General features: G+C 32.4%; 1 protein-coding gene across 2 annotated transcripts in view; it reads right to left on the minus strand.

Annotated features, from left to right (window-relative positions):
* brat (tripartite motif-containing protein brain tumor) overlaps nucleotides 1-23,449 on the minus strand; it is a 114,278-nt gene extending 90,829 nt beyond the window's left edge. The window contains exon 1 of one of the 2 annotated variants that reach the window (XM_076417991.1): nucleotides 23,097-23,449. The gene's annotated coding sequence lies outside the window, so the exon portion shown is untranslated. The remainder of the gene's footprint in view (nucleotides 1-23,096) is intronic. The other variant, XM_076417993.1, reaches the window with a different exon arrangement.
* Nucleotides 23,450-24,816: the final 1,367 nt, after the last annotated feature.

Genomic DNA, 24,816 nt, shown 5'->3' on the forward strand with positions numbered 1-24,816 from the left:
TCTTATTATATAGTTTCATGTGGAGGTAATTATTTTCAGAAGGACCAGTTCTTCTTTGCTTGAATCTATTGTTCACCAGCTTCATTTGTAATTCATGTATGTCCATAGGTCTACTGTTAGTTTTACTGATGAATCTGTCTATAATTATCTGAAGAGGACTGTAGCCTAATCACTTAATTGATATCAGAAAAAATATTTTTTCAGCGCAATCCTCCTAAGATATCTGTTCGTGTTTCGATCGATCTATTCTTCACTTATAATTCATATACATGTCTAAAATGAATATTAGTTTCCACTGTTGAAATGTTGTACCTTTTACTTGATAATATTGGGTAGTATTTGTAGGAAATATTATGTGCTCACCCGTATTTTCATCAGCGACATCTAGGAATAGCCACAATAACTCTTAAATAGCGTCACCTAACTGTTAAATTCCTTAGTTTTGACATTCTCTAGATAAAAAACATGTTTTCGTTTAGTATTCATTACTTTTATTGTTTGATTTCAAGAAATTTCCTATCAAAATCCATTGAACCATTTTAAACACTATGGTGACACTGTCCCGTCATATCACAATTAAAGGCGACTTCAACGATTTAAATGTGATGATTGGTATCGATGATAAAAAACCACCTGTAAGTCCAGTAAGATTTGCTAGACTGACTGAGACGAATTTTCAGACCGTTTAGCAGCTGCCGAATCAATTGTTTCCAGATGACATGTGATGGGAAAGATTGAAATGGATATAAAATGGATACCAGAGTTTTAATTGGTTGCCAGACAAAAAATAAGAGTTTTCTGTGACTTATTGTGACTGGAGATGAAAAGTGGACAACCTAAAACGTAAAGACTCATGAGTCATGACTCTTGGTGACATGTTGCATGAATTGTGAAGTATAAAGAAGTGCGAAAAAGGGATTTTTTATATTATTTAATTATTACATTGTTATTAATCGTTTCCGTCTCACAATTTGTCTTTATGATAACTTAAATCTAGGTATATAACTAAGAGGATCTCTATCTCAGTCTCTGGTGAAATAATGGTTATACATGTCACTGCTGTATTTTTTATTATATGCACCTCACTATAGAACACTACACAAGATGAGATGATTTGATTCTTTAGAGTCTGTGTCCTGCTCTGGTGGTATCCAAAAATTGCAATACTTCAATATTCTTATGAGAATGGTCCGTATGTCCATATAGGTTTCAGTATTTGTTTATATAACAGCAATTTATTATGTACTGATAATTGTGATTTTCTTCCAATTAGCCAGTACATTTTCCTATATTTCAATTCCAGTTCTTTTCTTTTCTTCTTTATATGTTCCTTCCAGCGAAGTTTTGCATCATTCCTAGATATTTAGCGTTGTTGCTGTATGGAATGACAGTATTATTTAATGTCATTGGTGCTTGTACCGTCTGTTTATAGGTGAACTGCACATATACAGATTTACTTTCATTAATTCTTATTTTCCAAGCTTGTGTCCAATTATTTATATTGTCACTTGCCTGTTGTAATTTTCGTGAGGTTTCTTCACTATTGTCTCCAACAGCTCTAATCGCAGTATCATCAGCAAATGTAGCCATTGTAATATTCTCCATTTGTCGTATATCACAAGTGTATAGTAGATATAGCAATAGTCCCAGTACATTTCCTTGTGGTACACCTGCTTTAGCTTCTTTTATTGTAGAATAAGCTTCTTCTTGTTGATTCTAAACACTCTATATATAATGTACGATTTTGAATAGTTCGGTATGTTGTTTTGGTAGCATTTTCTGTAGTTTATGAAGAAGGCCTTCATACCAAACCTTACTGAAGGCTTTTGCCACATTTAAGAATATGGCTGAGTATACTTTTTTACTTTCGTAGCCGAAAAAGGGATTGATGATTGGATTATCGCTAAACTAATATCGTTCTTTCGACATAGTGTGACGGAAAACATGTTGGTTAATACATATTACACTAATTTTTTTTTGCAAATGACTTTTTAAAATGAAAAACTGATCAAAATACGAAATTGCCGTTGTCCGAATTAAGATGTCCGTCTTCTGATGAATAGAAAGCTTTCAAAGTAGGAGTTGCGATGTAACGTACTATTGGAAGCCGGTCGTTGATATATTGTTATCACAGCTGTTTTTTTCGTCGTGAAACAGTAACATTCAAGCGCAAAACAACGATACGGAAATTGGCAATGTTACCAATCTCCGCGGAAGTGACAAAACTGAACTTTTACGCAATCGTCATCCGTTCTCTCTAACGCCAGTGAGCTTTTCCTCGGCCAAGATACGACTTTTCTCGAATCCCGTGACCCTGACCCCAAAAAAAACCCATACAAACCACACGTAACTCGTGGGGGGCGAGACGGAAAGAAAGAGAGGAGGAACGGTACGACCCGAGCGAGGGAGACCGAGGCGAACGACAAGAAGAATAAAAAAGTTCGGTACCATACACGCAGAGCCATGTCTGGCGGACTTAGAAAGGAACGGGTAGCAGAACCAGAAGAACTAGTTTTGTTTTGATTCGACTTTCCATTTCTTGTGATACGTTTTTGTCAGTTGCGTCAGTACCGAAATGCCCGAGGGTACTCGTGTCGCATCTGAGTACCGAACCAGTATCGATTCGATGTAATCGATGCAGATACAAAAAAAATCATACAGTTTTTCAGTTTGTATGATTATCGCCATTCGTACGGCAATTCAATCGAAATAGAAATACAAGAGATGAATGAAAAGTTCATCACTACATAGTATAAAACAAAGTCACCTTTTCTGTCCCTATATCCCTATGTGCGCTTAAATATTTAAAACTACGCAACGGATTTTGATGCGGTTTTTTTCAATAGATAGAGTGATTCAAGAGGAAGGTTTACATGTATAATACATGCATAATATACTAAGGCAACATTGCTAATTTTAGAGGTTTCTAACGTGATGTCGTAAATTAACCTATTTTTTTAGGCTTATTTAGCAATTAGCAAAAACGCTGCCTAACCCTACGAGTTAGATCAAATTAATGTACTACAGTATTGTACACCATAAAAAGGTCTACAAAAAAGTCCGCGATGGTATATGTTTATCTTTTAGGGATAACCCACATTAACCATTTTTATTGTTTACTTTTTACATGAGAAAACGGCTTATTTACGAAGCTATTTTAAGCAATACGGCATTAATCCTTATCGAATTAAGTACCTTAAATACAGTGTGCAATTAATATAGATCAATATGGTTCCTTACAGCATGTAGATTAAACAAATATTTTCGGAGATATTACAAATTTAAAATTTGCGTTTAAAAATGTGTAATGTAATAAAAATTGTATGAATTTAGATATTCCAAAGATAGCAGGAAATCTTCATAGTAAGTATAGGGGAAGAGGAATTGTTTTACTCCAAATTTAATGCGTGCAGGCCAAGGGCAGTAATGAATGAACCAAAAATACTGGATCGATTTTAATCATGTTTTCATTGAGTGACATATATATTTTATGTCCGTACAAAGTCGGAGCGGGCCGCTATGTTTTTATATACAACGTTTATATTTTTTCTGTAGTATATTTAATTTAGTATCAGCATTGCACCCGTGCGAAGCCGGGGCGGGTCGCTAGTATTATATAGTATTGGTTTGTAGTAAGGATCTAATAACTAACAGATCAATTGAAAAGTCCTCGGCCTACCATAGTAAAACACATTTTTATGGCAAAATTAGTTTTTTTTATTCAACATAATTCCCTTCAAGGGTGATACACTGATTATAGCGACCCTTCAACTTTTCGATACTATTTTTGTAGTAGGATTTGTTCTTTGCTTCAAAATAGACGACCGGCTCAGTTTCGGCGATCACCTCTTCATTCGACGAACATTTCTTCCCAGCGAGCATTCTTTTGAGATCTAAGAACAGGAAATAGTCGCTGGAGGCCATATCGGGAGAACACGGTGGATGAGGAAGCAATTCGAAGCCCAATTCATGGATTTCTGCCATCGTTTTCAGCGACTTGTGACACGGTGCATTGTCTTGGTGAAGCAGCACTTTCTTTTTCTTCAATGGAATGTTCTTCAATAGGTAGTCGACGAAACGCATCCCAAAATACAGACGCCATAACCTTGCCAGCCGACTGTTGCGTTTTCCCACGCTTTGGAGCGGGTTCATCGTGTGCAGTCCACTCGGATGACTGTCGATTGGACTGACTTCGGAGTGAAATGTTGGATCTATGTTTCATCCATTGTCACATATCGACGCAAAAACTCGGGTTTATTACACTTGATTATCTTCAAACACTGTTCCGAATAAATAGGTTTAGGTAGGTATTAAGCTAAATTGTGTGTATATAGTAGAATATAAAATACGTATAGTAGTTAGGTAAAAGAAAAACTAAGATTGATTGTTTATTAGTTTTTAGTGAGTTCCTCATTTATTTTTGAAGCCGGTTTATTTTTTTGTGATCAATTGAAACTGATCAGTTGGTAGTAGTTAAAATAATATTGTAAATACATATATAAGTTTAGGTAGGTATTAAGCTAAATTTTGTGTATATAGTAGAATATAAAATACGTGTAGTAGATAGGTCAAATAAGTTTTTTGTTTATTTTTATTTAGTTATTATGTACATATTTTATTTGAAAATGTATTTTTTTTGTATTAAAAATCTAAGTTAGATAATTTTTTATTTTTTAGTGAGTTACTTATTAATATTTTTTAAGTCGTTTCAACATTTGTTGTTAAAATATTTTATTTTTCTCTTCTTAGTGTTAGATATTTACTCAAAAAATGCAGTTATTTGATCACCATGGGCAGGCCAAGTAAAGGTACCGTATGAAGAAAAATAGGAATAAAGAAACAATGATTGAAAATAAAGAACGCTTCAGGCCTCAGGGTTCGCTACCTAGTCTAAGTGATTTGACAAATGTTCTAATTAAACTAGAACAACAAAAAGTTGTTGTTCCCGTCAGGAAGCGAACTCGCGACATCCGTCTGTGAGAACGCTCTAACCATTACACCGTCGAAGCAGTTACCTGTAATATTTCTACGATTTTTCATATGATATGGTTAGTGCTTAAAAAACAAACTGAATAGCTTTTACACTGAACTACTTCCGATTTTCCGTCACATCAGTTCAGCTAAAACATTATACACAAACATCTGATTATTTAAAAAAAAAATATGAAAACTTTATACATGCCTTTGAAATTTGAAGTTTTCCTTCGATTTCCCCTTATTCCCCCCATCAGATTTGGTTCCAATGACACCACCTCGGTCTAAATCGTTCAATAATTGACGGAGAAATCGACGAACATACATAGAAGAAAATATATACAGCCGAACATAGAACCTCCTCCTTTTTTGAAGTCGGTTAAAAAATTAACAAATTTCTGACAGACTTCTGTGGAAAAATGGACCTTTTGGGTAGAAAATACAGCTCCAAAAAATATCTTTCGATAGAAATAGGTTTTCATGAGTAAGAACCAACAGTTAATATCAAGCCTGATTGCACAATGTCCGTATTCAGCGAATATTGTGACCTTCAACTCAGTATTGCCACGAGCAACAACCTAACTGATATTACTATTGTAAATAATTGTTTTTTATTTATTGCGCGTTTATTGCTTTCACAGCTTATCGTATAAACATTCTATACTACGTCCTATTTCATTTCGTATATATTTTAAACAACTTCCTTCGCTAGAATCAACTCCCAACACGACGAACGCAAAAATCGTAGCCGACCTGGTTGGAGAAGTGTTAAATGCGACAGGACGTTCCACCTACCGTTGCGATAGTCGCGGGTTCGAATCCTGCTGAGGCATGGTCGCCAATTTATGGTTGTGATTGTCCTAGACAAGAGTGCAAAATCCGACGAGGAAAATGATCCCAGTCACGCCGGTAACCAGGCTGGTTAAGACCGGACGTCTTCTGAAATGATGTCTAAGTTGTTCACCCGTCAGTCGGTAGGCATAATGCCGAGGACCGTGGTTCGGAGCCCACGTTAAACTGTAGGTCCGGTCCAGATACTATCCGTGCCTATCAGTCGTCGTTTTATGACGTCGTGCGTAGGGTGCGTTTATTTTGAATAATATTTGACAGAGTATTAAGACTTATCTACGAATTGTATTGAAGATTACCGAGAGATAATGCAGGATTGTTTAATAACGTGCGGATCTCTGTTAAGATTTAAATCTTGTTTAGCTGATTAGGCGTGTGTGTGTTAGTCTAGTTAATGTTCAGGATTATCGTCCGACTAGTTCTATTTATATATTTAAAATTCGTTTTGCGGGTTTTGATAAAAACAAGTTCGATGAGAATACGGTTTTATGGTTCAGAAAACACTTTATTATGCGATATAAAATCACTGAACTCCAATGGTATTCTAATTACGTCATTGAAAGCAATATTTTCAAGGGAATCTAAATCTGGCCAATATGGTGTACCATTATCTGTTTTGCTTTTTGTCTAACATGGTATTATTTCTGTTATTAATCTGAAGCCTCGATTTTTTACTAGATGGGTTATTGAAGATAATAACTCCTTTTTTGCATATCAAAGAACTGGTCTTAATACTTTTTTGCAGTTCCTATGTTCTAATTAGCTCCTGAGCTGACTTATACGATCCAACCATGATTTTATAATGGCCTTCAGTGTGCTTTTGTTTAAATGTTGGTTCTATAGTTGTCTTAAATTCAGAATCTCAAACAAAGTTTTATTCAGACTTCTTAACAGGATACTGTCTCTATAAAGTCCCTCTCAATTAATGGACTAACAATAATATCTCTTATCGAACTCAAAATATATATCTTGTGTGGGTCTCCCAGTGGATCCCATCTGTAAGTGGCTTTAAATTTGTTTTAAAAGAGATTTTCCTTCGAAATCGATCAAACTGTTGTTTGGTATTATTATTTGGTAATGACGTTCCACCGAGAGCAAAAGGCGCCTGGAGTAAATTAGTTTAAAAACTATAAAAAACCGTGAAAAACGAAAAATGTCCTTATTATCATCACACAGCCAAGAAAATCAAGTATTTGGTGATGAAAAATGTCGAAAAACTCTTTTTCAAGAGACCATATCTTCTTGGTGAATATAAAAGCATATTGAAGAAAGTTATTCAGCACCTGTTGGATTACTTTGAGAGGAAATCTTATTATTTCCGTTTTTTATTGGCTAAAAAATCTTATATACATATTTTATCTATTATTTTTATATTTAATAGGTACAATATCTTGATGAATTTTATTTATTTACCGTTTAACGACAATACCATTTAATCTTATCGCTTCGTTTCTAGAAAAATGTGAGGAAATAGACTGATTTTATGCGAAAACAAAGCGTACACGATGGAAAACAATCGGAACATTGGTTAGTTAATCGAACATCGATTGATTCTTTTTTATCTAATTTGACTGTGATGAATTTTTGTATAATATAGGCAGAATCCTTTATTTTGATTGTGATTTCGTGAAAATTGATAATGCTAATCAGTCATTATCAGTCTCTTTGTTATGATATCGATAAAGTTTAATTTACTTTTCTGATGTTGTGCGGGCGTTCCTTTGTAACTCTGATTTAAATAAGGATGCTTTGATCAGAATATTCGATTGTGTGCTAATTTAGGTTTGTTCGTAAATAGAATAGTATTAAGCTGTCTGTCATTTTTTCCTTATTAAACAAATGCCAAAAGAGAATCAAACGATCAAGAACATTAATAGTACTTCTACGTTAAAAATGCGTTACTAAATAATTTGTAGACTTTTACATTGAAGAGAATGGCGGTATAATAATGTTACTACAATCTTCAGCTTTTAAGCTATTCAACGAAAAGTACATTATCACTCATCTCAAAAACTATAAACTCTAAAGTAATTTAACTTGGATTATCGTTTCTTTCATCTCAAAATACACATATTTTGACAGTTTCATTTATATCTGAGAGGTAAAAAATTTTGGCACTTTTTCCATATATATAGTCGTGAAAATTTGCGATTTTTTGCCATTTTTAAGTTTCTTGCTGTCATTTTCGTTCAAATAATCACGTAGTAATGAAAGTTTCGGTGATTATAAAGAATTTTACGCTGAATCGAGTGGTACTACAATATTTTTATACAGCCTTTAGTTTTAGAGTTACATAATGAAAAGTGTATTTTCAAAAAATTTCTGGATTTCTGTTTATGTCAGATATATTAAAAACTATAAACTCTAAAGCAATTTAACTTTGATTTTCGTTTCTTTCATCTCAAAAAATATATATTTGGATAGTTTCAATTATATCTGAGAGGTAAAATATTTTGGCATTTTTCCATATATATAGTCGTGAAAATGTGCGATTTTTTGCCATTTTCAAGCTTCTTGTTGTCATTTTTGTTCAAATAATCACATAATAATGAAAGTTTCGGTGATTATAAAGAATTTTACGCTGAATCGAATGGCGATATAATAATTTTTATACAGCCCTTAGTTTTAGAGTTACATAATGAAAGGTGTATTTTCAAAAAATGTCTGGATTTCTGTTTATGTCAGATATCTTAAAAACTATAAACTCTAAAGTAATTTAACTTGGATTATCGTTTCTTTCATCTCAAAACACATATATTTTGCTAGTTTCATTAATATATGAGAGGTAAAAAATTTTGACACTTTTTCCATATATATAGTCGTGAAAATCTGCGATTTTTTGCCATTTTCAAGCTTCTTGCTGTCATTTTTGTTCAAATAATCACATAATAATGAAAGTTTCAGGGATTATAAAGAATTTAACGCTGAATCGAATGGCGATATAATAATTTTTATATAGCCCTTAGTTTTAGAGTTACATAATGAAAAGTGTATTTTCAAAAAATTTCTGGATTTCTGTTTATGTCAGATATCTTAAAAACTATAAACTCTAAAGTAATTTAACTTGGATTATCGTTTCTTTCATCTCAAAACACATATATTTAGCTAGTTTCATTTATATCTGAGAGGTAAAAAATTTTGACACTTTTTCCATATATATAGTCGTGAAAATCTGCGATTTTTTGTCATTTTCAAGTTTCTTGCTGTCATTTTTGTTCAAATAATCACATAATAATGAAAGTTTCAGGGATTTCGAATGGCGATATAATAATTTTTATGCAGACGTTAGTTTTAGAGTTACATAACGAAAAGTCTATTTTCAAAAAATGTCTGGATTTCTGTTTATGTCAGATATCTTAAAAACTATAAACTCTAAAGCAATTTAACTTGGATTATCGTTTCTTTCATCTCAAAACACATTTATTTTGCTAGTTTCAATTATATCTGAGAGGTAAAAAATTTTGGCATTTTTCCATATATATAGTCGTGAAAATGTGCGATTTTTTGCCATTTTCAAGTTTCTTGCTGTCATTTTTGTTCAAATAATCACATAATAATGAAAGTTTCAGGGATTATAAAGAATTTTACGCTGAATCGAGTGGTACTACAATATTTTTATACAGCCCTTAGTTTTAGAGTTACATAATGAAAAGTGTATTTTCAAAAAATTTCTGGATTTCTGTTTATGTCAGATATCTTAAAAACTATAAACTCTAAAGTAATTTAACTTGGATTATCGTTTCTTTCATCTCAAAACACATTTATTTTGCTAGTTTCATTTATATCTGAGAGGTAAAAAAATTTGACACTTTTTCCATATATGTCGTGAAAATTTGCGATTTTTGCCATTTTCAAGCTTCTTGCGGTCATTTTTGTTCAAATAATCATATATTAATGAAAGTTTCAGGGATTATAAAGAATTTTACGCTGAATCGAGTGGTACTACAATATTTTTATACAGCCCTTAGTTTTAGAGTTACATAATGAAAAGTGTATTTTCAAAAAATTTCTGGATTTCTGTTTATGTCAGATATCTTAAAAACTATAAACTCTAAAGTAATTTAACTTGGATTATCGTTTCTTTCATCTCAAAACACATATATTTTGCTAGTTTCATTTATATCTGAGAGGTAAAAAATTTTGACACTTTTTCCATATATATAGTCGTGAAAATTTGCGATTTTTTGCCATTTTTAAGTTTCTTGCTGTCATTTTTGTTCAAATAATCACATAATAATGAAAGTTTCAGGGATTATAAAGAATTTTACACTGAATCGAGTGGTACTACAATATTTTTATACAGCCCTTAGTTTTAGAGTTACATAATGAAAAGTGTATTTTCAAAAAATTTCTGGATTTCTGTTTATGTCAGATATCTTAAAAACTATAAACTCTAAAGTAATTTAACTTGGATTATCGTTTCTTTCATCTCAAAACACATTTATTTTGCTAGTTTCATTTATATCTGAGAGGTAAAAAAATTTGACACTTTTTCCATATATGTCGTGAAAATTTGCGATTTTTGCCATTTTCAAGCTTCTTGCGGTCATTTTTGTTCAAATAATCACATATTAATGAAAGTTTCAGGGATTATAAAGAATTTTACGCTGAATCGAGTGGTACTACAATATTTTTATACAGCCCTTAGTTTTAGAGTTACATAATGAAAAGTGTATTTTCAAAAAATTTCTGGATTTCTGTTTATGTCAGATATCTTAAAAACTATAAACTCTAAAGTAATTTAACTTGGATTATCGTTTCTTTCATCTCAAAACACATTTATTTTGCTAGTTTCATTTATATCTGAGAGGTAAAAAAATTTGACACTTTTTCCATATATGTCGTGAAAATTTGCGATTTTTGCCATTTTCAAGCTTCTTGCGGTCATTTTTGTTCAAATAATCACATATTAATGAAAGTTTCAGGGATTATAAAGAATTTTACGCTGAATCGAGTGGTACTACAATATTTTTATACAGCCCTTAGTTTTAGAGTTACATAATGAAAAGTGTATTTTCAAAAAATTTCTGGATTTCTGTTTATGTCAGATATCTTAAAAACTATAAACTCTAAAGTAATTTAACTTGGATTATCGTTTCTTTCATCTCAAAACACATTTATTTTGCTAGTTTCATTTATATCTGAGAGGTAAAAAAATTTGACACTTTTTCCATATATGTCGTGAAAATTTGCGATTTTTGCCATTTTCAAGCTTCTTGCGGTCATTTTTGTTCAAATAATCACATATTAATGAAAGTTTCAGGGATTATAAAGAATTTTACGCTGAATCGAGTGGTACTACAATATTTTTATACAGCCCTTAGTTTTAGAGTTACATAATGAAAAGTGTATTTTCAAAAAATTTCTGGATTTCTGTTTATGTCAGATATCTTAAAAACTATAAACTCTAAAGTAATTTAACTTGGATTATCGTTTCTTTCATCTCAAAACACATTTATTTTGCTAGTTTCATTTATATCTGAGAGGTAAAAAAATTTGACACTTTTTCCATATATGTCGTGAAAATTTGCGATTTTTGCCATTTTCAAGCTTCTTGCGGTCATTTTTGTTCAAATAATCACATATTAATGAAAGTTTCAGGGATTATAAAGAATTTTACGCTGAATCGAGTGGTACTACAATATTTTTATACAGCCCTTAGTTTTAGAGTTACATAATGAAAAGTGTATTTTCAAAAAATGTCTGGATTTCTGTTTATGTCAGATATCTTAAAAACTATAAACTCTAAAGTAATTTAACTTGGATTATCGTTTCTTTCATCTCAAAACACATATATTTTGCTAGTTTCATTTATATCTGAGAGGTAAAAAATTTTGACACTTTTTCCATATATATAGTCGTGAAAATTTGCGATTTTTTGCCATTTTTAAGTTTCTTGCTGTCATTTTCGTTCAAATAATCACGTAGTAATGAAAGTTTCGGGGATTATAAACAATTTTACACTGAATCGAGTGGTACTACAATATTTTTATACAGCCCTTAGTTTTAGAGTTACATAATGAAAAGTGTATTTTCAAAAAATTTCTGGATTTCTGTTTATGTCAGATATCTTAAAAACTATAAACTCTAAAGTAATTTAACTTGGATTATCGTTTCTTTCATCTCAAAACACATTTATTTTGCTAGTTTCATTTATATCTGAGAGGTAAAAAAATTTGACACTTTTTCCATATATGTCGTGAAAATTTGCGATTTTTGCCATTTTCAAGCTTCTTGCGGTCATTTTTGTTCAAATAATCACATATTAATGAAAGTTTCAGGGATTATAAAGAATTTTACGCTGAATCGAGTGGTACTACAATATTTTTATACAGCCCTTAGTTTTAGAGTTACATAATGAAAAGTGTATTTTCAAAAAATTTCTGGATTTCTGTTTATGTCAGATATCTTAAAAACTATAAACTCTAAAGTAATTTAACTTGGATTATCGTTTCTTTCATCTCAAAACACATATATTTTGCTAGTTTCATTTATATCTGAGAGGTAAAAAATTTTGACACTTTTTCCATATATATAGTCGTGAAAATTTGCGATTTTTTGCCATTTTTAAGTTTCTTGCTGTCATTTTTGTTCAAATAATCACATAATAATGAAAGTTTCAGGGATTATAAAGAATTTTACACTGAATCGAGTGGTACTACAATATTTTTATACAGCCCTTAGTTTTAGAGTTACATAATGAAAAGTGTATTTTCAAAAAATTTCTGGATTTCTGTTTATGTCAGATATCTTAAAAACTATAAACTCTAAAGTAATTTAACTTGGATTATCGTTTCTTTCATCTCAAAACACATTTATTTTGCTAGTTTCATTTATATCTGAGAGGTAAAAAAATTTGACACTTTTTCCATATATGTCGTGAAAATTTGCGATTTTTGCCATTTTCAAGCTTCTTGCGGTCATTTTTGTTCAAATAATCACATATTAATGAAAGTTTCAGGGATTATAAAGAATTTTACGCTGAATCGAGTGGTACTACAATATTTTTATACAGCCCTTAGTTTTAGAGTTACATAATGAAAAGTGTATTTTCAAAAAATTTCTGGATTTCTGTTTATGTCAGATATCTTAAAAACTATAAACTCTAAAGTAATTTAACTTGGATTATCGTTTCTTTCATCTCAAAACACATATATTTTGCTAGTTTCATTTATATCTGAGAGGTAAAAAATTTTGACACTTTTTCCATATATATAGTCGTGAAAATGTGCGATTTTTTGCCATTTTTAAGTTTCTTGCTGTCATTTTTGTTCAAATAATCACATAATAATGAAAGTTTCAGGGATTATAAAGAATTTTACACTGAATCGAGTGGTACTACAATATTTTTATACAGCCCTTAGTTTTAGAGTTACATAATGAAAAGTGTATTTTCAAAAAATTTCTGGATTTCTGTTTATGTCAGATATCTTAAAAACTATAAACTCTAAAGTAATTTAACTTGGATTATCGTTTCTTTCATCTCAAAACACATTTATTTTGCTAGTTTCATTTATATCTGAGAGGTAAAAAAATTTGACACTTTTTCCATATATGTCGTGAAAATTTGCGATTTTTGCCATTTTCAAGCTTCTTGCGGTCATTTTTGTTCAAATAATCACATATTAATGAAAGTTTCAGGGATTATAAAGAATTTTACGCTGAATCGAGTGGTACTACAATATTTTTATACAGCCCTTAGTTTTAGAGTTACATAATGAAAAGTGTATTTTCAAAAAATTTCTGGATTTCTGTTTATGTCAGATATCTTAAAAACTATAAACTCTAAAGTAATTTAACTTGGATTATCGTTTCTTTCATCTCAAAACACATATATTTTGCTAGTTTCATTTATATCTGAGAGGTAAAAAATTTTGGCACTTTTTCCATATATATAGTCGTGAAAATTTGCGATTTTTTGCCATTTTTAAGTTTCTTGCTGTCATTTTCGTTCAAATAATCACGTAGTAATGAAAGTTTCGGTGATTATAAAGAATTTTACGCTGAATCGAATGGCGATATAATAATTTTTATACAGCCCTTAGTTTTAGAGTTACATAATGAAAGGTGTATTTTCAAAAAATGTCTGGATTTCTGTTTATGTCAGATATCTTAAAAACTATAAACTCTAAAGCAATTTAACTTGGATTATCGTTTCTTTCATCTCAAAACACATTTATTTTGCTAGTTTCAATTATATCTGAGAGGTAAAATATTTTGGCATTTTTCCATATATATAGTCGTGAAAATGTGCGATTTTTTGCCATTTTCAAGCTTCTTGTTGTCATTTTTGTTCAAATAATCACATAATAATGAAAGTTTCAGGGATTATAAAGAATTTTACGCTGAATCGAGTGGTACTACAATATTTTTATACAGCCCTTAGTTTTAGAGTTACATAATGAAAAGTGTATTTTCAAAAAATGTCTGGATTTCTGTTTATGTCAGATATCTTAAAAACTATAAACTCTAAAGTAATTTAACTTGGATTATCGTTTCTTTCATCTCAAAACACATTTATTTTGCTAGTTTCATTTATATCTGAGAGGTAAAAAAATTTGACACTTTTTCCATATATGTCGTGAAAATTTGCGATTTTTGCCATTTTCAAGCTTCTTGCGGTCATTTTTGTTCAAATAATCACATATTAATGAAAGTTTCAGGGATTATAAAGAATTTTACGCTGAATCGAGTGGTACTACAATATTTTTATACAGCCCTTAGTTTTAGAGTTACATAATGAAAAGTGTATTTTCAAAAAATTTCTGGATTTCTGTTTATGTCAGATATCTTAAAAACTATAAACTCTAAAGTAATTTAACTTGGATTATCGTTTCTTTCATCTCAAAACACATATATTTTGCTAGTTTCATTTATATCTGAGAGGTAAAAAATTTTGACACTTTTTCCATATCGTGAAAATTTGCGATTTTTGCCATTTTCAAGCTTCTTGCTGTCATTTTTGTTCAAATAATCACATAATAATGAAAGTTTCAGGGATTATAAAGAATTTTACGCTGAATCGAGTGGTACTACAATATTTTTATACAGCCCTTAGTTTTAGAGTTACATAATGAAAAGTGTATTTTCAAAAAATTTCTGGATTTCTGTTTATGTCAGATATCTTAAAAACTATAAACTCTAAAGTAATTTAACTTGGATTATCGTTTCTTTCATCTCAAAACACATATATTTTGCTAGTTTCATTTATATCTGAGAGGTAAAAAATTTTGACACTTTTTCCATATCGTGAAAATTTGCGATTTTTGCCATTTTCAAGCTTCTTGCTGTCATTTTTGTTCAAATAATCACATAATAATGAAAGTTTCAGGGATTATAAAGAATTTTACACTGAATCGAGTGGTACTACAATATTTTTATACAGCCCTTAGTTTTAGAGTTACATAATGAAAAGTGTATTTTCAAAAAATTTCTGGATTTCTGTTTATGTCAGATATCTTAAAAACTATAAACTCTAAAGTAATTTAACTTGGATTATCGTTTCTTTCATCTCAAAACACATATATTTTGCTAGTTTCATTTATATCTGAGAGGTAAAAAATTTTGACACTTTTTCCATATCGTGAAAATTTGCGATTTTTGCCATTTTCAAGCTTCTTGCTGTCATTTTTGTTCAAATAATCACATAATAATGAAAGTTTCAGGGATTATAAAGAATTTTACGCTGAATCGAGTGGTACTACAATATTTTTATACAGCCCTTAGTTTTAGAGTTACATAATGAAAAGTGTATTTTCAAAAAATTTCTGGATTTCTGTTTATGTCAGATATCTTAAAAACTATAAACTCTAAAGTAATTTAACTTGGATTATCGTTTCTTTCATCTCAAAACACATATATTTTGCTAGTTTCATTTATATCTGAGAGGTAAAAAATTTTGACACTTTTTCCATATCGTGAAAATTTGCGATTTTTGCCATTTTCAAGCTTCTTGCTGTCATTTTTGTTCAAATAATCACATAATAATGAAAGTTTCAGGGATTATAAAGAATTTTACACTGAATCGAGTGGTACTACAATATTTTTATACAGCCCTTAGTTTTAGAGTTACATAATGAAAAGTGTATTTTCAAAAAATTTCTGGATTTCTGTTTATGTCAGATATCTTAAAAACTATAAACTCTAAAGTAATTTAACTTGGATTATCGTTTCTTTCATCTCAAAACACATATATTTTGCTAGTTTCATTTATATCTGAGAGGTAAAAAATTTTGACACTTTTTCCATATCGTGAAAATTTGCGATTTTTGCCATTTTCAAGCTTCTTGCTGTCATTTTTGTTCAAATAATCACATAATAATGAAAGTTTCAGGGATTATAAAGAATTTTACGCTGAATCGAGTGGTACTACAATATTTTTATACAGCCCTTAGTTTTAGAGTTACATAATGAAAAGTGTATTTTCAAAAAATTTCTGGATTTCTGTTTATGTCAGATATCTTAAAAACTATAAACTCTAAAGTAATTTAACTTGGATTATCGTTTCTTTCATCTCAAAACACATATATTTTGCTAGTTTCATTTATATCTGAGAGGTAAAAAATTTTGACACTTTTTCCATATCGTGAAAATTTGCGATTTTTGCCATTTTCAAGCTTCTTGCTGTCATTTTTGTTCAAATAATCACATAATAATGAAAGTTTCAGGGATTATAAAGAATTTTACGCTGAATCGAGTGGTACTACAATAATTTTTATACAGCCCTTAGTTTTAGAGTTACATATTGAAAAGTATATTTTCAAAAAATGGGTAGATTTTTTATGCCAGATATCTTAAAAACTATAAACTCTAAAGTAATTTAACTTGGATTATCGTTTCTTTCATCTCAAAACACATATATTTTGCTAGTTTCATTAATATATGAGAGGTAAAAAATTTTGACACTTTTTCCATATATATAGTCGTGAAAATTTGCAATTTTTTTGCCATTTTCAAGTTTCTTGCTGTCATTTTCGATCGAATAATCACACAGTAATGAAAGTTTTAGGGATTTCGAGTGGTAGTATAATAATGAAAGTTTCAGGGATTATAAAGAATTTAACGCTGAATCGAATGGCGGTATAATAATTTTTATATAGCCCTTAGTTTTAGAGTTACATAATGAAAAGTGTATTTTCAAAAAATGTTTGTCACCTTAACATGCATATATTTTGGTAGTTTCATCTTTATCTGAGAGGTTTTCATATATTATTCGTGAACATTTTTTATTTTTTGCTATTTTCTTTCTGTCATTTCCATTGATAATCGCAAGTTAATGAAAATTGTAGGAGTTATGAAAATAAAGAATTATTCCTAGTCTCTGTCCGAATTGTTCTGTGTTTCTATATTCTATTATTCATGTCCATCTTTGTCACTTTTCCCAGTTTTCTAAAAGACTCTCTTTAAATTCCGGCTACTTGGATTTTATTTTAATGTTCTTTTGCACCATCATTTGTATATTTTTATATTTTATTTGTCCATGATATCATAGTATTTCCTATTCTGAAATTAATTTCGTCTTCCAGTCCTCTGTTAATTTCAATATCCTTTCCCAGATATGTGAGTGAATTTACGCGTCCTCCCTTTACTTTCCAATCTTGATTTTTTATATTCTAGCTGTCCCTTCATTATAACTTTCTCTTATTGTATAAATATACTTCATCTATATCCTGGTTTTTCGTCAATTTTGATTTAAATGAAGATATATCGATGGAAATGCGATGATGCTTCAACGAATGGCAAAACTGTTTTTCAAGAATGTCCGAGATATGACTACCACGAATTTTTATTTAAAATTTGTATGAGAAATTGATCTAAGAAGCTTCAGATTAAAAGACCGATTAGAAAAACATTTCCAAAAAACATCAGTTCTAATACTAATACGTTTATATAACGAGCCTACTCACATATATCTTTTGTGTTTGGCTTAAAAACAAGAAATATTTTCACTAAAAAAATTCCGCTACATAGCATTGCTCGTATAAATAGCCACCGACAGTAAAGTAAGAACATATCGACGGAAACATTTCAAATATTTCTATAATGATTACAATAATATTTTCACGGTTAACCAAAGAAAATAAATTCATAATATGGTCGATCGGTCAGTCCTGCGATCGTTTCTGGAGCATTTTAATACCTTTGACATGTTTAGAGAAGATTTTGAATACCCATAACGATGTCAAACGTTCGAATTCTACGCGATATGTATTGGCACATAACTAATTTCGTTTTTATAGGTCACACCTCGACCAAATAACAGGTCAATTGGAAAGTCCTCGGCCTACCATAGTAAAACACATTTTTTTGCAAAACTTATTTTTTTTATTCAACATAATTCATAATTCATCCCAAAATACAGACGCTATAACCTTACCAGCTGACTGTTGCGTTTTCCCACGCTTTGGAGCGGGTTCATCGTGTGCAGTCCACTCGGATGACTGTCGATTGGATTTCGGAGTGAAATTATGGAACCATGCTACATCCATTGTCACATATCGACGCAAAAACTCGGGTTTATTACGCTAGATCATCTTCAAACACTGCTCCGAATCATCAACTCGTCGTTGTTTTTGGTCAAAAGTGAGCTCGCGCGACACCCACTTTACACAGAGCTTTCTCATACCCAAATATTCGTACATGATATGATGTACACGTCCAGTTGATATCTTTATGGTTTCTGCTATTTCATCCAATTTCAATTTACGGTCATTCAAAATCATTTTGTGGATTTTTTAAATGTTTTCGTCGGTAACAACCTCTTTTGGGCGTCCACTGCGTTCACCGTCTTCGGTGCTCATTTCACCACGTCTAAACGTAGCATATCAATCCAATTTTTGCTTCAACCGTATTTTCCCTTCAAAAAGCAATATTTTATCAACACGCGAAATTCCTTGTTATCCATTTTTTTTTACAATAACAAAAGTTGCTTCACTCAAAATGCTATAATTCACAAATTAATGATCCAACAGCAGATCTTGTGAAGGTTAGGGCTAACTAAAAAACATATGGATTTAAATCTAATAGCGCCATCTATGTGCCAGGCCGGGTACCCTTCAATTGACCTGTTATATGTAATTCTTCTTGGTTTGACGGGTTTTCTTCTTTTGGTGTTGCACTGTATGTTTAAAGGATTTTTTAAGCCTTTAAATTTCAGATTGTTTTATCAGTGACGTTTGAAGTTCCCACGCAGTAACTTTAAAAGTTGCTTCACTGTTTACCTCAACTGCTATGTATTAACAGATTTCTGTGGGATTTTGACCAAGCTGCGCTATTTAGCTTGTGTTAGATATTGACTGTTAGTCAGGAAATCAAGAGAATTGCAAGGAATCATGACGATAGACTGCATTCTGATGTCAATATCGAAGTAATACAATTCTTTACAATTCTTGGATAACACAAAAACAGGACACAGACTCAAAGAAATCAAACCATTTCATTTGTATAGTCTAGTGTAGTGATGTATATTTAATAGAAAAATGGCAATGTTAATATATAAACATTATTACACCAGAGACTAGATAGGTCCGATGGATCCTCTTAGATATATACCTAGACTTCCAGAGCAGTTAACAAATCAATCAACTATTTCCAGAAGTCTACGTACCATGGAAAAGACACAAAATGAAGAAAAATGGCCAGCACATGAATCGATTGAACATGTCAGTTCGAATGGTTTCAACATTGCGATGTTATTGCTTGTCAGGCAAAAAAAGAAGTTACATATAGCGCATTCTGATTGGTGATGAAAAGTGATACTCTACAGTCTGCTGTGACAATACCAAGCACAAAAAGCATGGATTTGTCGGGCAAACTGTTGAGGAAGTGCGAAAATGTATCAATGACTCGATAGTTGCCAACCATCATCGCCCTTTCGACACCGTATTACCAGAAATATAGGAAAAAGTGATCAATATATATTGTGCCAATTTTTCTAAATGAATTCCATTTTAAACTGAAAAAATAATCGGATTATATGCAAACACTTAATGAAAGCGAAACTATATTTATGTCTTCATTAATACATTAACAGCTTCGTTAAAATCTAGTTCAGCGATAGAGATTATTCTAATTCAGCTCGGCCATTATACTTATTATGTCATTCGTAATTTTCTATTACCTCAGTTCGGCGTCGTAATAAATTGATTCTCTTTTTTTGTTTCATTGTCTGTAATCAATTAGTAGCAGAGCTGTTTGTCATTAACGGAATGAATCAAAAGTGAAAGAAAGTAATCGTAATTTAGCAGAAAACAAGTCTGATAGTGTGTAATCAATAGTAAGTGAGTAAATTTAATATTATAGTAATAGAAAGGATCGAAATTGTTTGGTTTGGCAACAAAATATATAGAAAACATTCTTTTCTTTGAAATCTAGAAAATATTAGGGTATTTTTTAATTTATCATCATAAATGTTCTCCATAAATAGGAATAGAGATGTTATGCTAAGTGAATGGATGACTATATGATGATGTCATTTTCCCTATATTATTTTTTATGTGTTTTCAAGAATTCCAGAATATATGACGAAAGTTGTTAGGCTTCAGAATCTTTTCCTCTCCTGAAATCCAGTTGAAATAAATCTATTTCTATCAGTAGCAACTGTCCATAATGATTATGCTGCACAGAAATCAATACTTGAACGTTTACATCAATGAAGAAAGTTAACAATATTTGTTGACTTGTTTGACTTGAGATTTTCAACTTGTTCATTACTTTTAGCCTCTGGACACGACATGTTCATTTTGTACTATTCAATCAACGTCTCCTTGATGCCAATTATAAAAGAAAGTTGATCTCTATAGAAAATTGGTTTTATATATGTATCATCTAAGTATAAAGAAAAAGAAAGTTATGCCTTTATATTAAAAAATTGCTCTTCAGTTGACAACAATTGGCTAGTGCATTGGACGTGATGTTATTCGGATGTTATAAGTGGTTTATTATTGTAGTTAATTGAGACTTGATGTTTACTGATTGATTCTGTTAACTTTCTGTCGATCCTTCTTCTTATGTACGTCTATTAATAATAGTTTCTCATAGGAGGACAAGTTACCACATCAAGAGACAAGGTGGTTTGACACGTTTAAGACTAAATCACTGGAACTATGAATTACACAAATAATCTAAATTCTTAAATATTGTAGTTGTTACAAACGTAACGAATACTACTGTTGTGGGCATACCACGAGGTAGTGTCCTTGAACCAATGCCAGCCGTTGCAAATTAGCAACGAGCATGTTCAAAAAAGACGTCTGCAAAGTACGTACGGTCACCAAAGTGTTACAACTACTGGACAATGGAGGGCTACGGAGGTTGAAGAGACAAAGCTCCTTCGAAACAGTGTAGTTAAGTGTCGACAAAACATCATTTGAGAGGGATTTTGTTTTGTTTGTTTTCTGGTTGAATTCAAAGAAAAGTAATAGAGATCTTAATCGAAAACATATCAGTTGATTTTTGAATATATCCTCCCAAAATAACTAATTAAAAAAAATGGAAAGATTAATCCAAACCTAGCCATCATAGAGGATTTGCTTTCTCTATTGTAATGGAAACAGTTACTGTCATATAATACTAATCTAGTGAAAATCGACTTCAAATTATTCAAATAATGTGTTCCACTCGACCCGCTATATTCACCAGACATTGTTTCTTTTGATTATCGCTTATACCGATTGTTGTGAAGTTCGAATGCTATACATAAGGACGGTGAGGGGGAGATAAAATACATCCTACCGAATTTTCACAATAACTAATATATAGGCCTAATAGTTGTAATGGTATATTTCACAAAATTATAATTCTCAGAGATTTTGTTGTTGTAACAGGTGGAGCAAAAGTCCCGCTAGTATTTTGATTGCGCCCTATCCTGGTTATGTGACGTTTAGCTCTGTTTCGTTTCAACCATTGTTGTGTAGATGTCCAAATTTTATTATGGATAAATATACGCCACAAGAACGAACAGAAATAGTGACAATATTTATTGAAACTAATCGTTCATTTATTGCCACTCGGCGGAAATTGCGTTAAAAATATCCTAATCGTCCAGTGCCCCACAAAACCACAATTTATCGTTTACATGCGAATTTTCGACAGTACGATACGACAGCAGACAAGCCTCGTTCTGGAAGACAACGGACGTCTCGTAACGCTGAAAATGCGGGTCTGGTACGCGATAGTGTTGCAGAATCTCCAGAAACATCAATTCGGAGACGTGGTTCCCAGTTAAACATTTCTTCACGCAGTTTAAGGCGAATTTTGAAAAGTGGTGACATCAATAAACAGAACTGTCGGTTTTGGGGAACACAGAATCCTCAATTAATTCATGAAACGTGATTGCATCCACTAAAAACAACTGTATGGTGTGGTATTCATGCTGGAAACATCATTGGTCCCTATTTTTTTGAAAATAACCAAAGTGTTGCAGTTACTGTTACTACTAAACGGTACCAAGCCATGATTCGAAATTTTCTTATGCCTGAAAAGGAAGACCAAGGACTAGAGAACATGTGGTTTTAACAAGATGGGGCACAGAACAGCGCACACAGCTCGTTCAAATATTCAATTATTGAATGATGTTTTTCCACGAAGACCAATTTCGCGACGTGGAGATTTAGCTTGGCCAGCCAGATATCCGGATTTAACAGCACCAGATTTTTTCTTACGGGGTTTTTTAAAATCAAAAATTTATGTGAATAAGCCCCAAACGATTCAACATCTTAAAGACAATATTCGTCACGAAATTGAAGAAATTCAGCCTCAGGTGTTGAAGGATGTCAGGAAAAATGCCTTAAAAAGAGCCGAAAGTTGCATAGCGAATCGCGGTCGCTATTTATCCGATATAATTTTTCAATCATAGCGAAATAAATACGTAAAGACCAAATAAACTTTTTATGAAAACCACATTTATTTATCTTTTCTTTGAGCAAAGTTATAGTCAATCAAAATAGTAGCGAGACTTTTGCCCTACGTTGTATAACGCTTAATCGTATTAAAACAAAGAAAACATGTGTAGAAATCAAGGTGAAGTATTTTGCTGTGCCGGTTATTGGGTAGATATTCAGCCCTGTCGGAATATAACAAGCTTTTGTTTTACCAACAAGTTCCGACGACCAATGTGGATCGCCTTGTGGAAGATTTTTCGAGGCATACGATACTTCTTCAATCGTCGACCGAAGCAACATACAAAACATGCGCGTTCGAGGACAAAGAACGCCGGGTTGAGTGAACCGCAGCAGCTGCGGCGGCGGCAGCAACAGCCTGCAAGCTATATCTACCTAGAGATGGTCCAGCGGGACCCGGTCCAACGGTGGGTCCCCTTTTCGGTGTGTCGATCGATCGGCGGGTTAATCGGCAACGACCTGTGGGTCCGATCGGCGCGACTCGGGGCGGGAAAGGGGGGCGGCGGAGACACCAAACACAGAATCTCACTAACACACCCGAGAGGGTACCGACGGTTTACGTAACGATTGGCAGCGGCCGCGGCAGCAGCAGCAGCACATAACCGACAAGGAGTGAAAGTGATCGGTACGCCGTTAATTCCAACACCAGCATGCCAATAGCAGTAGCAGGAGACGCGCGACTCTGTGGTCGGCCGGCACGGACTGAGGTCGAGCTACGACTGCCTCGACGATGGTGGCGGCGGCGGAGGCAGCGGGGGCGGCGACGGCTCGCGAATTCTCCCACCACCATCCGGTCTCTACCTAAGCCTCCCCCTCGGTCGTCGTTCCCCCCCGCGCCATCGGCGGGCGGGTTACCCGATAGCGACCGGGGTTCCGGGGCACTTCGGTCGCGAAACGTTGAGATACATGGCAGGAACTTAAACGGGCGCACCCGTAACCGCGTTATCATCAAGCGTATCGACCGCCAGAGGGCTTACCTGCAGCCCTGAAACCATAAACTGGCAGAAGAACCTGTTTTTCTGATTATTTATTGCAGCAATCTAGCGAATTAATAGTAATATATTATGTAACAAGTCAATTGTAAAGTCCCCGGCCTGACATATAGATGGCGCTACTAGAATTAAATCCATTTGTCTTTTAGTTAGCCCTAACCTTCAAAAGATGCGTGTATAAATTTGACAGCTGTCGGATCATTAGTTTCTGAATTATAGCATTTTCAGTGAAGCAACTTTTGTTATTGTGAAAAAAATGGATAAAAAGGAATTTCGCGTGTTGATATATTACTTTTTGAAGATATATGCCGATATCCGTCGGTTATGTATGACTCCAAATTTTTTGAATATTGGTCAAAGAGAAGCCTTTTAAACCCTCATTCTAAACTTTATCGAAAGATCGACCAATATTTAAACAACTATGACCTTGATCATTCTATGTGAAACTGATCAATCGTAAAATGCTATTCCCTGAGACCAAATTGATGATCCGATGATCTTAATGATTGGCTGTATCACTTGCAAAAGAAGCTTTAAAGAAATAACTTAGATATTGTGGGGAATAATGATGTGGGACGATAAAATATCTAAAGTTATATTTGCTATATAAAGAAGCCCGAAGAACTGCTGCCGTGATGGGAATCGAACCCACGACCTCCACGGGTCAGTTTAACGTTCTAACCATTACACCAGTACAAGAGTTGCCCGCAATGTTTCTATTTCTCATATGATATGGTTAATGCTTAAAAAGCAAACTGAATGGCTTTTACACTGAACTACTTCCGATTTCTTGTTGCAATAGCTCAGTAATAATATTATACACAAATATCAGATTATTTGTAACAAAATATTGTATGTATCTTTGAAATGTTGAGGTTCTCCCTCAATTTCCCCCCATCCCCGCACAGATCCTAACCACCTCGGAAGAAGAACTTTGAAAATCGTTCTACAATATATATATATATATATATATATATATATATATATATATATATATATATATATATATACAGAACATAGCACCTTCTCCTTTTTTGAAGCCGGTTAAAAATAATTAGTTGTTGCTTGTTCTGATGGATAAAAAAATAAATATGATTGCAAAG

This window comes from Rhynchophorus ferrugineus, unplaced genomic scaffold (assembly GCF_030347505.1).
Source record: "Rhynchophorus ferrugineus isolate W39M unplaced genomic scaffold, kcgeb_rfMv2 rfM11, whole genome shotgun sequence".
Taxonomy (NCBI): Eukaryota; Metazoa; Arthropoda; class Insecta; order Coleoptera; family Curculionidae; genus Rhynchophorus; species Rhynchophorus ferrugineus.